This window comes from Euprymna scolopes, chromosome 17 (assembly GCF_053919585.1).
Source record: "Euprymna scolopes isolate OS-2025 chromosome 17, ASM5391958v1, whole genome shotgun sequence".
In the NCBI taxonomy this organism is placed as follows: domain Eukaryota; kingdom Metazoa; phylum Mollusca; class Cephalopoda; order Sepiida; family Sepiolidae; genus Euprymna; species Euprymna scolopes.
Window position 1 is genome coordinate 20,960,220 of NC_136498.1, and position 14,991 is coordinate 20,975,210.

Sequence of the window (14,991 nt, forward strand, 5' to 3'; positions counted from 1 at the left end):
CCTTTAGATTGTCTAGCTTTAATTTAAAAAAATGTCGCTCCCGGTTTAGCGGTGGTCGTAACAGCATAGACGTTAGGTTTTACCCCGTTCTTTTCCTCCTTTGCGGTACGGGTTCGAGCCTGCCTTCCTACTACCACTTTTTCTTTTTGCTCAACATACACATCCAAACACCCGGGCAACGCCGGACTGAAATGCTAGTATATCTATAAAAGTGAACGTGAGTGTGTGCGTGTGCATTTGCCTACGCAATAACTCTGTCAATTTTTAGTCTACAGCCTCGAAATTTAATATACAAAGTACTGAGATTCGGACAAATCTTTGTTATCGGTTTTTGGACAGAAATTTGGCGATTAAGGGGTCAAAGTTCAACGATTTGACCTTTAAGAACTCTACCAAACTCCTCCGACAATTTTGGGTCTACACACACGAAATTTTAGATATAGGTTCCTTGGACATGGATCTAACTTAATAACTTGATTTACGCCCAAAACAATAAATTTTAAGGGGGCATAATAGGTGTCAAAGTTAAAAAAAAATTGGCCGCTTTTTTTTTGTTCAACATACACCTCCAAATACCCGGGCAACACCGGGCACCCATGCTAGTATATATATATATATATATATATATATATATATATATATATATATATATATATAAGGATTTGAAAAAAAATATACGGGAATTTCTCGAGAGCTCTTTCGGCTATCATCTCGTCAGGAGGAATCGATAGCATACAAAATCAATATTACTGGCGAAATTAAAGAGCACTACGGTAAATTTGAATGTGCCAGAAATAAGAAAAAAAAATAATATAGAAATATTTTGTCTTAAATTGCGTTTAAAAGCGATTAAAACTAAACCTTGCCACAGCGAGGGGAAGGGGGGAAAAGGGAGAAAAACGGTCAAAGTTCCCCAAAGAGAAATAGTGGTTTTGTTGTCTCCTTTTGCCGGCATAACGGTTTTCGAACCGCAATAGAGACAGACTCCAAAATCTTTAAATGGTTTTTGGAGTCTGCCCTTTATAGCACCCCGAACCACTCCATTTTATATTTTTCAGCAAAGCATGAATTGTCAACCAAATGCTGGCCAATGGCAGATTCCAAGGCTACGGAAGGAGGGAGACGACCGGATCCTACCCTCCCTTGTCTGATTTTAAATGGAACGTGCTGATTTATACAAGTTAGCAAATGCAAATAATTTCCCCCAACATAAACAGCATCGCACTGGCATTTACATTGATAAACAATATTATTAATTTGGATCTTATCCAGTTCGGAGTCTAATCTATTAGGTGAACATATCATGAGAGCTCTAGCGTATTAATTAAGCCGACCTTGCGTGATTTGGGTACAAAGGACGACCAGTTCACATATAAGCCAGTAAACATGTGCTTCCTATAAATGGTAGTGAGAAAGTACCCTCTTGAACATTCAACAAGAACATCAAAGAAGGGAAGAGAATTGTCCTTCTCACTTTCCATAGTGAACTTAAGAGCCCCATGCAAGGAATTCAACCTATTAAAAAAGATAACGCTTCACTTTGCGATGAAAACATAGCAAAAGTGTCGTTAACATATCTGAAATATGTGGTGAGTTTCGTTGCAGAATTAAATATAACGGATGCGTAGTAACAGACAAAAATATCAGCTAAAATTGGGGCCAACGGACTCCCTATTGAAACTCCGTCGACCTGACAATAGATAATGTCACCAAAGCTAAACTCCACTAATTTGGTGCCCATTAAAATTAATTCAGTGAATATCTCTTTGGAAAAGCGTGGATAAATCAGGCGACCACCATAAAGCGCGTCGGTACTAATATGTATCGTCTCATCTAACGGTAAGTTAGTAAAACGACTAGATATATCTAAAGAACACCCAAAGGATGCCTCTGCATTCGAATTCAATTTGTGAAATAAAATTGCAACATTTTTATTTCAGCATTATAAAAAATGCAAATATTTGGGAGCTAATTTCTTTGAATTAGTCCAGAGTTAAATCCTCAATATCTCTATCACTTCTCTGAATAACACTAATAAAGTTAAATCCTCAATATCTCTATCACTTCTCTGAATAACACTAATAAAGTTAACATCCCCATTATCTCTAACTCTTCTCTAAATAGCACTGATACAGTTAACATCCCCATTATCTCTAACTCTTCTCTAAATAGCACTAATAAAGTTAACATCCTCAATATCTCTGTCTCTTCTCTAAATAGCACTAATAAAGTTAACATCCTCAATATCTTTATCTCTTCTCGAAATAGCACTAATAAAGTTAACATCCTCAATATCTCTATCTCTTCTCTAAATAGCACTAATAAAGTTAACATCCTCAATATCTCTATCTCTTCTCGAAATAGCACTAATAAAGATAACATCCTCAATATCTCTATCTCTTCTCGAAATAGCACTAATAAAGTTAACATCCTCAATATCTCTATCTCTTCTCGAAATAGCACTAATAAAGTTAACATCCTCAATATCTCTATCTCTTCTCTAAATAGCACTAATAAAGATAACATCCTCAATATCTCTATCTCTTCTCTAAATAGCATTAATAAAGTGAACATCCTCAATATCTCTGTCTCTTCTCTAAATAGCATTAATAAAGGCAATGTTCAAGCTGTAAAAAGATTTTAAATTGTTATTTCTCGCCGCCTTCCACATTCACCTTTATTTTCGTTCAATAACTTTCGTATTTTTTTCGGCATAATAATAAAAAAACACAAATATTTGAGAGCTAACCTATTCAAGTTAGTTCAAACCTTACATCTTTAATATCTATAGATCATTACAAAAGGTAATGTTCAAGGTTAAAAAAGTTAAATTGGTTGTTTTTCGCCGAATTTCACATTCACCTTTATCTGATGGCATTTAACGTATTTCGTTGGATAATCTGTAAACGAATAATACATTTAAAATTGTCGCTGACAAATAGTCTTGAAATAAGCCCAACAATGAGCGCACGGATACCCTATTTGTCGGCGACAATTTCAGCTGCGCAATTCATTACCATGATATCGGAAACCTTATAAGTGTCGTCAAATCGCATGGAAAAGATAAAATAATAAAAATGAACTTCCGTATTTTTTTTAATTTTATTTTATTTTTTGTAAATTCTCTTTATTTTTTGTTTGTTTTTTGGTGGGGTGGGAGAAATCTTGATATAAAAGATGCATATATTTGGGAGCTAAACTCTTCAATGTATAAATATATATGTAATGCATCAGTTTGAACCATCAATAATGTACACGTTGTGTGTTTAATGTTATAGAAATTGATTGCAGGAGCTATATAGTTATTTAGTTGTATTGATGAAAATGTAGTCATCGCCGTCATCGAAAACGACCATGACGACAATTTAGATTCTCATAGTGGATAGCGTGTTTTAAACTTTGTAAAATAAAGCTAGTAAACTAGATACTTAACGTTCCTTTAACGATTTTCTGTGTCTTGTATTTTTCTATCTTACACGGCTGTAATGCCCAATAAATTTAATGAACTTGACACCGGGTGCATTTATATGTCTCTTTGTGATGCCATATTTTAATGGTAGTAAGCGTTCGTTTATAAATCGAAGATTTGAATTCTGGGATATGAGAATATTTAGAACTCAACCAATCAGAATGGATGGACACTGTGAATGGAACCTTTATCATTTATGATCGGATATTTGAAAGATTATGTTAGGTATATGTATGCATTGAGTAAGATACGGTCAGTATAATCACATATTCTGTGGAACGTGTAGAATTCGTACCGGTGACAACTGGTAGTAGTGCTAGGACTAAATAATTAGAGAGAAAGGTAGGGACACTTTCCTCTAAAGATGTTGCGATTGTGATGATGTTGCTCGTAGGATGAAATGTGGCATTTAAAAAACACGATTGAGTGTATATAAAATGGTGTTCGGAAGCTACATAAGACAGTGGGTATTAGGCTAGATGTATTGAATTTGTGTGTGGCATCTATTGTTGCAAACCTACGATACTTTGGTCGAGAGGGAAATTTCTGCAGTCATTTTTTGTGCGTGTCTACATAAATAAGCACCACACCAAATAATAAAGGTCAAGGAGGAGAGAAAGTACTAGCCAGACCTCCGCTGGAGATGTACAAAGAAGAGGGGAGGTTTATTGCCACCCAAATTACAGTGAAGACCAATGGTCGCCGGTAACGAAAAATCAATAGAAAGCGGCTGTTGCGATAACGCAAAATATTTTGCAAATGTTATTGAAAGAGGTGGAGAGTACTTGGATTCTGGAGAGACTTCCTGTCACTCAGACTCCAGGAAACATCACAAGTTGTTCTCAAATAACAATCTTTGATGATGGCTTGTGTAAATACTTCTAGTGACTTCGTTTAATAATTAAAAAAAAAATAATAATTCGTGTTAGCTTATTTTGGTCCTATATCTATTTAGAGTTGAATGTAATAATCAAAGGAGAAAGCGCCCGCGCGTGTGTGTGTATCGTGCGGTCATACAACTTATCTCCGGATGGGATCTGAGAGAAAGAGAAATTAAACATGGCAGCCATGGATTTATAAGGTGTAGCCTCGTGGAATCTCACGAGATCTCATCTTCCACTGCACACGTATGCAAATGGAATGGTGTCAGTTTTCTAATAAAATGCCTGTTAGCAGAGGCAGTGGGGAGAACACGTGCTGGAAGTTGAGAGAGAAAATTGACAGTGACGAATTCTAGCTGAACTTTTGCTTATTGTATTTGGTTCATTTTGGTTTGTTGTTTACCAGCCCATTTAACTGCAATCTCTTCTATTAAATGACGTTTTTTTTTTAATTTTTATGTGTGATATGTGAACGTATTTTTGTTCATTGTTCTAACAGTCATATTCTGCATCGAAGTTATTCAACAGGCCAGGAATCGTGTACAAACAAAGCTGTGTACGCTTGATATGAACGCAAATCGAAAATGTTTTTCGAATGTTTTAATTCAATAGAATCCAGCCAATCCTTTATTCAGTTTGTTAGCCGCTTGGTTGGAACTGGCAGATCTTTGGCGATGTTATAAAATAGAAGTCAAAAATAAAGAAATAAAATCTGTCGCTTACGGATCAGAACTTTTATTGAGTGATTTCCAAACTTTTATTTCTAATAACATGAAAGATGAACAATGGATCCGATCTGGATCTGATCTCTTGGAATAGAAGAGGTGTTCTCTGTAGGCCTATCCATCAATGTTGGAGCTTCATATCAAAGTCTTTATTCTGAAGCATAGAAGCAGGCGGCCGTTGTAATGCATTCGGCTACAGTCTTTTGAGTTTTGTAAACTTTAAACTTATGTCAATATTGACAAGCATGATGTACGCCCACTCAGACGGAAAGCGATACTCTTCGGTTCGATGTTGGTCAAATGAAAGAGAAGACGTGAAAAATGGTTTGATGCATGAATAGATATTAGAAGAAAAAAAAAAGAAAAGAAATTTTGTAAGAGTAAAAAAATAAGTTGCAACTCCAAGTTTTGGTTTACTATTTTTGTTTTATTTGTGTTTTCTTTTATGCCTAAATCAAAACTTTGGAAAAAAATAAAATGATGCTTTAGGTTTATCCAGTCTTATTTTGCGGACTGTCATTCTCATCTTCATATGTGTTGTTTTTTTTTCATCTCATTTCGACCAACTATCCCTCGTGCCTTCTTCAGGTGATTAAATACGGCGGGATAGAAATGCTGAATATTGTAACTCCAGCAATTATTGCCTTCCGTAGTTGATTTTGTCTCACCACGTTTTAGCAAACTAATTCCCTGGCCTGCTTTGGGTAGGATTGAAACCGCTATCTTAATACAATGCTCACTTGAAATCGAAGAGTCTCAAGCGCTCTATCCATTCGCTACGGACCCAATAATGGAAGAACAGATAGAGAACAGAAAACTAAACTTGGATTTATAAAACCAAATATTCCAATAAAAATAATATAAAATAATAATATAGTAAAAATAATATATAATAATAATATAATAAAAATAATATAAAATAATAATATAATAAAAATAATATATAATAATAATATAATAAAATAATATATAATAATAATATAGTAAAAATAATATATAATAATAATATAATAAAAATAATATAAAATAATAATATAATAAAAATAATATATAATAATAATATAATAAAAATAATATATAATAATAATATAGTAAAAATAATATATAATAATAATATAATAAAAATAATATAAAATAATAATATAATAAAAATAATATATGATAATAATATAATAAAAATAATATATAATAATAATATAGTAAAAATAATATATAATAATATAATAAAAATAATATAAAATAATAATATAATAAAAATAATATATAATAATAATATAATAAAAATAATATATAATAATAGTATAGTAAAAATAATATATAATAATAATATAATAAAAATAATATAAAATAATAATATAATAAAAATAATATATAATAATAATATAATAAAAATAATATAAAATAATAATATAATAAAAATAATATATAATAATAATATAATAAAAATAATATATAATAATAATATAATAAAAATAATATAAAATAATAATATAATAGAAATAATATATAATGATTCTTATGTTTGTTTTGATTCATTTGTTTTACGTTATATCAACCCTGTACGTTTTACTTGCGCCAAATTCAGTAATTTAGAGGAAAATTTGTTGAAGTTCTTTATATCGTTAAATATTTACTCATGGTGCTTATTTCTTTGTTTGCATTTTATCAATTTGTTATTATCAATTATTTAACGCAAACTTCATTAATTTTAGAAAATATTTTTGTGCTTCAAGTTTTTTTTTATAAAGTATTTATTCGTGGCGTCTATATTACTTTTTCGTTTACGGCATATCAACCCTTTTTCAAATACAATCATCTTAGTTGGCAAAACTTGTTATACTTCAATTTCTTTATATTTTCAAATTCATGAAATATAGCTTAGTTGTTTTGTAGCAAATAATCGTTGGTTTTATTTACTGAATAATTGTTATGTTTTTGTTAACGAATAATTGTTATATTTTTGTTAGACTTTGTAGAACATGATTGAGTTTTGCAATGAAAAAAGAAAAAGGGAATAACGGCAATAGTTGGTACTTGTTCGATAGGAAGATGATATTTGCAGAGAGCGTTATCTATGAGATTGACAGGAAATTTCTTGCAGTTTTTAACTTTCAAGTTCACATGAAAATATTTCAGCTCAAACAATCAATCAAAATAAGCATCAACATATTGCAAACCTAATATATTTATGCAAGTAACGTAAAAATTTGGTGGATGAGGTAGAGTTTCGTATCCCAATTCTGCAGGGTCAGTTTCGCAAAGTGCGGTCGGCCATTGCCGTGGAGGAGAATTGAGCTTTTCTGTATACTAATGCTGAATGTTAGCGTCGAAGTCGCTGATATATTTCATCCATTTGTTGACAGTATTTCTCCGCCGTAATGATTTCGCCTTTATTCATAAGACTGTAATAGATGATACCAGTCACAGACCATAAAACAGTCAGCATGACATTCTTTAAGTATAATTCTCCCTTCGAGAAGTTTCGTGGAGCTTCGTCGCCGTCTAACCGTTGAACTAAACGTCGGTGGTTTTCGAAAAGAATCTCATTTTTATCGCAAGTCACAACCCGGTCGAGAAACAGATCGTTCTTGTTGCGTAAAAGAAGGAAAGATAACACTTCATAAAGGCGTTTCTTATGGTCGTTAAATTCGTAAGGCACCCGTTTATCAGGGTTTTTGTCTTTCTAATCTCTCTCAAGTGGTTGAGAAATCATTGTACGCGTTACATCTAAGTTAGAGATAAGTTCTCGAACCGTTGTGCGTGTCTTGGCTTCGACTAAGGCTTTTAATTAATCGTTGTCAACAGGCGATAGCTGGCCATTACGCTCATTATTTTCAAGACTCTCATCGATCTCGCTTTGCTAATATTGGAGCTGTTACAGCAGCTTTCCGGCCTAGCATGAATTTAAATAAGAAAATTATGTGAATTAGCTCTTTTCACTCTAGTATTCAATGTTCTAAAAAAAGACAGTTGTTTTTAAACAATTTTAATTTAAAAGATTATATACAGCAAAAAACGATCTTTAAAATGATATATAAAGTAAAGGTATTATAACTAAAATTTATTTGAAAATAGAGCATTTTAAATCAAAATTAAGATTACTGCAAAAACTTTCTTTTATACCAAATAAGAGTACTAGAGGAATTCCCAAAAATGAATGCAATTTTGCAAAATCGAATAATAAAGTATAATGTTTGAAATAAGAAGATAAAACAAAAGTCGGAATCTTCCTAATAGCTGAAACAAGAATTGTTAAAAAAAAGTTTATTGAATATTTGAATTTTTTGCATAGAATGACATGTTTAATTAATCTAAATAAATAAATAAACGGAAACGTTGGTCCTCTCTAGTAAAAATCAAAACGCCCTACTTCTAGTTAATGAAACTTCATCAATAGACTTACAATTTTTTATACCAGGAGGATCTTGGAAATTCTACGTCATAATCAGTATATTTAATCAACAAATATGTTTTGATAAAGCTAATATTTTACAGATTAGCGCTAAAAAATAGTTCTTGCATAGACGGATGTGGCAAATAATATGAACATTTCGATGAGAATAGTTTTTTATTGTATTATTAATATATAACTTATTATTATTAATATATAACTTATTATTATTAATATATAACTTATTATTATTAATATATAACTGACTTAAATGACATAAATTAATAAGTCCTAATAAATACTCTAAAAGTAATATTGTACACGGTTTCTTTCGAAAATTTCCTTTCGCTGTTATCTTATTTGATAAAGACTCGCTGCTAGTTGAAATTACTTTTTTTTTCACAGCAATACAGTAATTACTATAGTATTATAATGATACTGGTAAACTAGTTTACATCCAAAGGGAGATAACTCATATTTTTATCCAGGGTTGTCTGATTGGTCTTTTCAAAGTCAAATTTGTAATTCAATTGTTGTTTCGATTTAATAAAAAAATACACACTATTTTAAACAATACTGTGATTTTTGGACAAATATATAACGGATGTGTGTTCAGATAGTATTTTCTGTAAAGAGGCTCACTGTTTTTCTTCTACATTGTCAGTGGAAATGCAAATTGGTTTCTTATGATCTCTGTTGCACATTTTAATGAATAAATCGATTTAAAAATTACCAGCACGTTAATGTTTAGGATTTACAAGAGCTATGAATCGAAACGACTATTAATTAAAACTAGCATTGCGACCCGGTATTGCCCGATATATATATATATATATATATATATATATATATATATATATATATATATAGCTCTAGTCCATAACCTTACAGATGCTAAACTTCTGACTGACCAACAATATGGATTTAGGCAAGCCCGTTCCACGGCAGATATCCTTACTGTAATCTCTGAGCGTATATACCATTCACTTGACAAAGCAGGGGAGAGTAGAGCGGTAGCTCTAGATATATCTAAGGCTTTTGACAGGGTATGACATGAAGGTCTGCTACGGAATATCAGATCATACGGTATCACTGGAAGAGTACTTAACATAATTAAAGCCTTCTGAGATAAGAGAAAAATTCTGGTTATCCTCGATGGTCGTACATCTAAAAAATATGATATAAATGCGGGAGTGCCTCATGGGTCTATCCTTGGACCTCTATCATTCCTAATATTCATAAATGACTGCCCAGAAGACCAAGCTTCTGTTTTGTCTGTAGTGAAGCCACTGTTTCAGATTTCGGTTTTCCTCCTTCTTTACTACCACAGCTTTTTTTCTCAAAGGGAACTTAATGATCTTACTGGAGATCTCAAATTTTTCCAAAGAATATTCTGAACTTTTAACATCAAGCCTTAAAGAAAAATTGTACTTTAGCCTGGAACTGTCATAACCTTCTACAGAAAACGGTAATTGATTTTTTACCATATTTCACTTGGAAAAAACGGCATAGTATATTGCAACAACGTTGCCGACCTGTTGTGGCAGCTTTGTATTGAAAAGTATTATTCTCAAGAACGGTGTCTTTTTATAAGCAGTACTAGATGATTTTTAAAATGTATTCTTATTTATAATAGCTACTTCATGGATCTGTTCCTCTTGGCCATTCAACGATTCTCACAGATAAATATGATGAAATCATATGTGTTCTGGAAAAGATTTCATACAGACAGCACCAATGGATCATGTGTGTCGATTTTTTTTTTTTTTTTTTTACATTTTCACCCCAAACAAGGCGCATTGACACTTTGGTGTAGGGGGGCTACTTTCAGAGGCAGCAACTACTGGGGCACTATATTGGGATTTGGGCAGCAAGATGTCGTTTCACGTTACACTTGAACTTCTGCATGTCAGTACAGTTAGGGAAGCAGGAACATGGAATGGAATTCCAGAGTCTAGCGGTTCTGGGGAAGAAACTACTGGAGTAGAAATATCTTTTACATCTAGGGATCTCTAGTGTGTGGGAGTGGGATTTAGCTGCCTGTCTGGTTTGTCGAGGGTGTCTACGTCGTGGGGGCACAAGTGTCTGCAGTTCTTCAGAGCATTCACCATTAAAATACTTGTAGAACAGGTAGAGGGATGCAACGTTTCGTCAATGGGACAGAGGCTGAAGCTTAGATGCCAGTTCAAGGACTATCAGATTGGCGACTCTTTTTTAACCTTGTCTAGGAGCGAGAGACTAGTAGCAGATGCACTAGCCCAAATGTGACAACAATACTCCATACATGGGCGAATGGTAGCCTTATAGAGGTAAAGGATACCTTCGGGTGTTAGTAGTTTTCTAGCACGGTAGACAGAGCCTACCTTCTTCGCAGTGGCCCTGGCAATGTTTTCAATGTAATTATTCCAACTCATGTTTGCTGTGAACGTTAGGTCAAGTAGTTTGAAAGATGTACTCTCAGACAGGGAGTCACGGGTCATTGCTATTGGTGGCAGAGAAGGTTTCTTGTAATTATTGACGGAAACCAGTTTAGTCATGGCAGCATTGAATGTGACCATCCATTTATGTCCCCATTTAACTACAGATTGGAGATCATCCTCTAGTGTTTTGCCATTTCTTTAGATATGTGTTCATTTGTTTTCCTGTCATGCCTGTTGTAGAGTGTAGTGTCATCAGCATATATACCCATCTCAGAGGGAGTTTTGTCGGGGAGGTCATTAATAAATATTAGGAACAATAGAAGTCCAAGGATAAACCCCTGAGGCACTCCCGCATTTATATCACACTGTTTAGATGTACGACCGTCGAGGACAACCTGGATTTTTCTCTTATCTAAGAAGGATTTAATTATGTTAACTATTCTACCAGTGATACCGTATGATTTAATTTTCCCGAGGAGACCTTTGTGCTATACCCTGTCAAAAGCCTCAGATATATCTAGAGCTACCGCTCTGCCCTCCCCCGCTTTTTCCAGTGAATGGTATATAGGTTCAGAGATTACAGTGAGGATGTCAGCTGTGGACCGGGCTTGTCTAAATCCATATTGTTTGTCAGTCAGAAGTTTAGTATCTGTAAGATGCCGGATTAGAGCATGGTTAATTATGGTCTCAAATATTTTGGCGAAAAGTGGGAGAAGGCTAATGGGGCGATAATTTGATGGGTCAGTTCTTTCGTCAGAATTCTTGAATATTGGTACCACAGAAGCAGTTTTCCAACAGCCCAGAAAGCATGATTCATTAAGGCATTTGTTGTAGAGTTTGGAGAGAACTGGAGCTACTTCAGCTGAGCACTTTTTAATAGCACAGCTGGGATGAGATCAAGTGACATGCTTTTGAAGTGTCAAGGTTTTTTTATGGTTTGAAAATGGTTGAGTTTCTCCTTGGACTACAACGTGACTGCGCACTATTTCCATTGTTTCTTGTGTTTGTGGGATCTTCTTGGCTATACCTCGCAAACGAATATTCTATGAAGGGGGTTGTCCAGGTTGACTGCAGAGCACTGGATAAAAAAAAGGTTGGCCTGTGCGCAGTGAACTGATTCCTTACTCTTTCAATGTTCTGGTTTCTTCTTTGGTGGAGCGTTCGAAAATTGTGTTTTTCCTTTTCACATAAAGCTTGGCATTGGGAAACAGTTTGTAAAGGCTCTTGAGAAATATAGCGACTGCTTCAAATATATTTGGATGAAATTTCCAGGCCTAATCACGGAGAAATTAACATTATTACGAATCCTAGATCCGAAATTTAATACATGATGCAAATTTCTATAATATTTGGACCCTGCAGAATTGAGTGCCTGGACGGCGTTTACGAATGTAGTAAAGGTATTCTTGGACAAAATAAAGGCGCCCAACTACAAAGAGCGTATTGAAACATTAATCATAGGTCTTTATTACCTGAGCGTTAAGTTACATTTTTTGCACAGAGATCTTGCTCGTTTTCCAGAGAATCTAGGTGATGTGAGTGATGAGCAAGATGTCACTAGCAAAGTTGTTGGGATGTCACCATGTTTGCAGACTACTTTTAGTCTGTCAAGTGAGATGATGCCGGAACCCCCAATTCTAAAATATCAGTAAAACGTTAATTGATGGATAACAATGCCTGCGCGTAGGATATTTTTTTACAACTTTTAGGTTTAATTGTGAAATTTTTGGTGTGACTTCATGAATATCTGTCTTAAAGTTTTAAAAAAATAGTGTTTCTTCGATTTGACTGTTTTTTTTTATCGTAACCATCGGCTCCCAAAAAATGGGGGGGGGGTTATACCACAGCGGAAAATCTATACCTGAGAGAAAAGGTGGCGGCATTTCTGAAATGAGTGCCCTCAAATTAAGTAAAAACCGTTGAAACATCATAGGCACCATGACTCATTTATTTTTATTGGCACCAGCAATTGGCCTTCCTTTGGGATTTGGGTGGCAATAACCTTCCACAACGTCTCATTTGGTGTGAGTCCAATTAGTGCCGACACAAAATATTGGGGAGGGGGGTTACCTATGATTATTCCGTTTCAGTTTTCTTGATGCTCTTCTATTATTTTTTTTACTTCTGTTAAAATTTCTATATGACAGATTAGCGTTTACAGCTCGTGTTTAATAGTCTCTTCATTCAAGGGTTTTACGAAATATTTCAGCCGTTTTCATTATTGTTATCCGTTGTAATTTCTTGGCCATTCCTCTGATTCCAAACTCTCACATATTTTTTTCGTAATTTTTATTAATGCTCTCAATATTATTGGTGCTACTGTAACATTCTTCAGCTTTCGATTTTTTTTACTATTTGATCAATTACGTTTATTTGTTTTGCTTCTCCATTCCCTTAATATTGATTCTGTGGGTTTCGCGAACGTCGAAATCTATAATCTTGTGGACGTCATTCCTGTGAACTATCCTTCCTTCTGTTTCTCTACAGAGTTTGTATTTGCTATTTTCTAGTGTTTTGTCAAGCTTTACTTTTACATTGTTAGTTATCTCGTTTTGCTGTTAATTGCAGTGAAAATCTGTTTTGTGCTTTCTTTTTTATATCCGTCAATACTCCACGATCCTTCACGTTTTATTTATGTTATCAATCAAGTATGTTGTATTTGCGTGGGGCACATTGTATGAGAATACTTATTATTATTATTATTATTAGTAGTAGTAGTAGTAGTAGTAGCAGCAGTAGTAGTAGTAGTAGTAGTAGTAGTAGTAGTAGTAGTAGTAGTAGTAGTAGCAGTGGTAGTACTAGTAGTAGTAGTAATAGTAGTAGTAGTAGTACTTGTGGTTATTATCCTTAGCGGTAGTTATAGGAAATATTTACTTATATTATTGCTACTACTCCAACTAGTAGTAGCAGTAATACTTTCTCTAAATTTTAAAGGTATTGTTACTTTGTTCTTCCGTAGATTAAGAAAGCTAAAAGTCCAAATTCTCTCTCTAAGAAATAGTCCTCTGCTTTGCTGACATTCATCCCAGATTTAAAATGGCGGACGCATATCCAGTTCGTAGCTGAAAAAATAGGTGGATCATTCTTCCGCTCCAGAGAATATCTGACTTCTCATGCAACTATTTCCTCATAATAAAATCAAATGTGACCAAATGTGGCAAAAAAGTAAGAGTATGAAAATATAATTAAAAAAAATAATCAAGATGATCATAAAAAAGAAATAAAGAAAAGGTGTTTTTAAGTAAAAATTATTAAATAACATAAATATAAAAAATATAACATAAAAACCGAAAAGAAAGAACAAGCATAAATATCCAAAAACAAAAAGGGAAATACGAAATGAATGAAAAGATAAAATATAATTCATAGAAAAAAACTTTAGAGGGAGAGTAAAAATAAAATTGATGTATGATTAAATTAACCGAAATGAAAATCAAAAAATTATAGAAATATTGAAGAAAGTAAACATGCGGATAAAAATTGTACGAAAAAAAGCAAATAAAACTTAAATGAAGACAAGTAGATATGAACAAGTTTAAAGTAAAAACAGGCATATTGACAAATATAAAAACATATTGACAAATATAAAAACATATTGACAAATATAAAAACATATTGACAAATATAAAAGCATATTGACAAATATAAAAACATATTGACAAATATAAATACATATTGACAAATATAAAAACATATTGACAAATATAAAAACATATTGACAAATACAAAAACATATTGACAAATATAAAAACATATTGACAAATATAAAAACATATTGACAAATATAAAAACATATTGACAAATATAAAAACATATTGACAAATATAAAAACATATTGACAAATATAAAAACCTCTTGACAAATATAAAAACATATTGAAAAATATAAAAACATATTGACAAATATAAAAGCATATTGAAAAATATAAAAACATATTGACAAATATAAAAACATATTGAAAAATATAAAAACATATTGACAAATGTAAAAGCATATTGACAAATATAAAAACATATTGAAAAATATAAAAACCTCTTGAAAAATATAAAAACATATTGACAAATATAAAAACATATTGACAAATATAAAAACATATTGACAAATA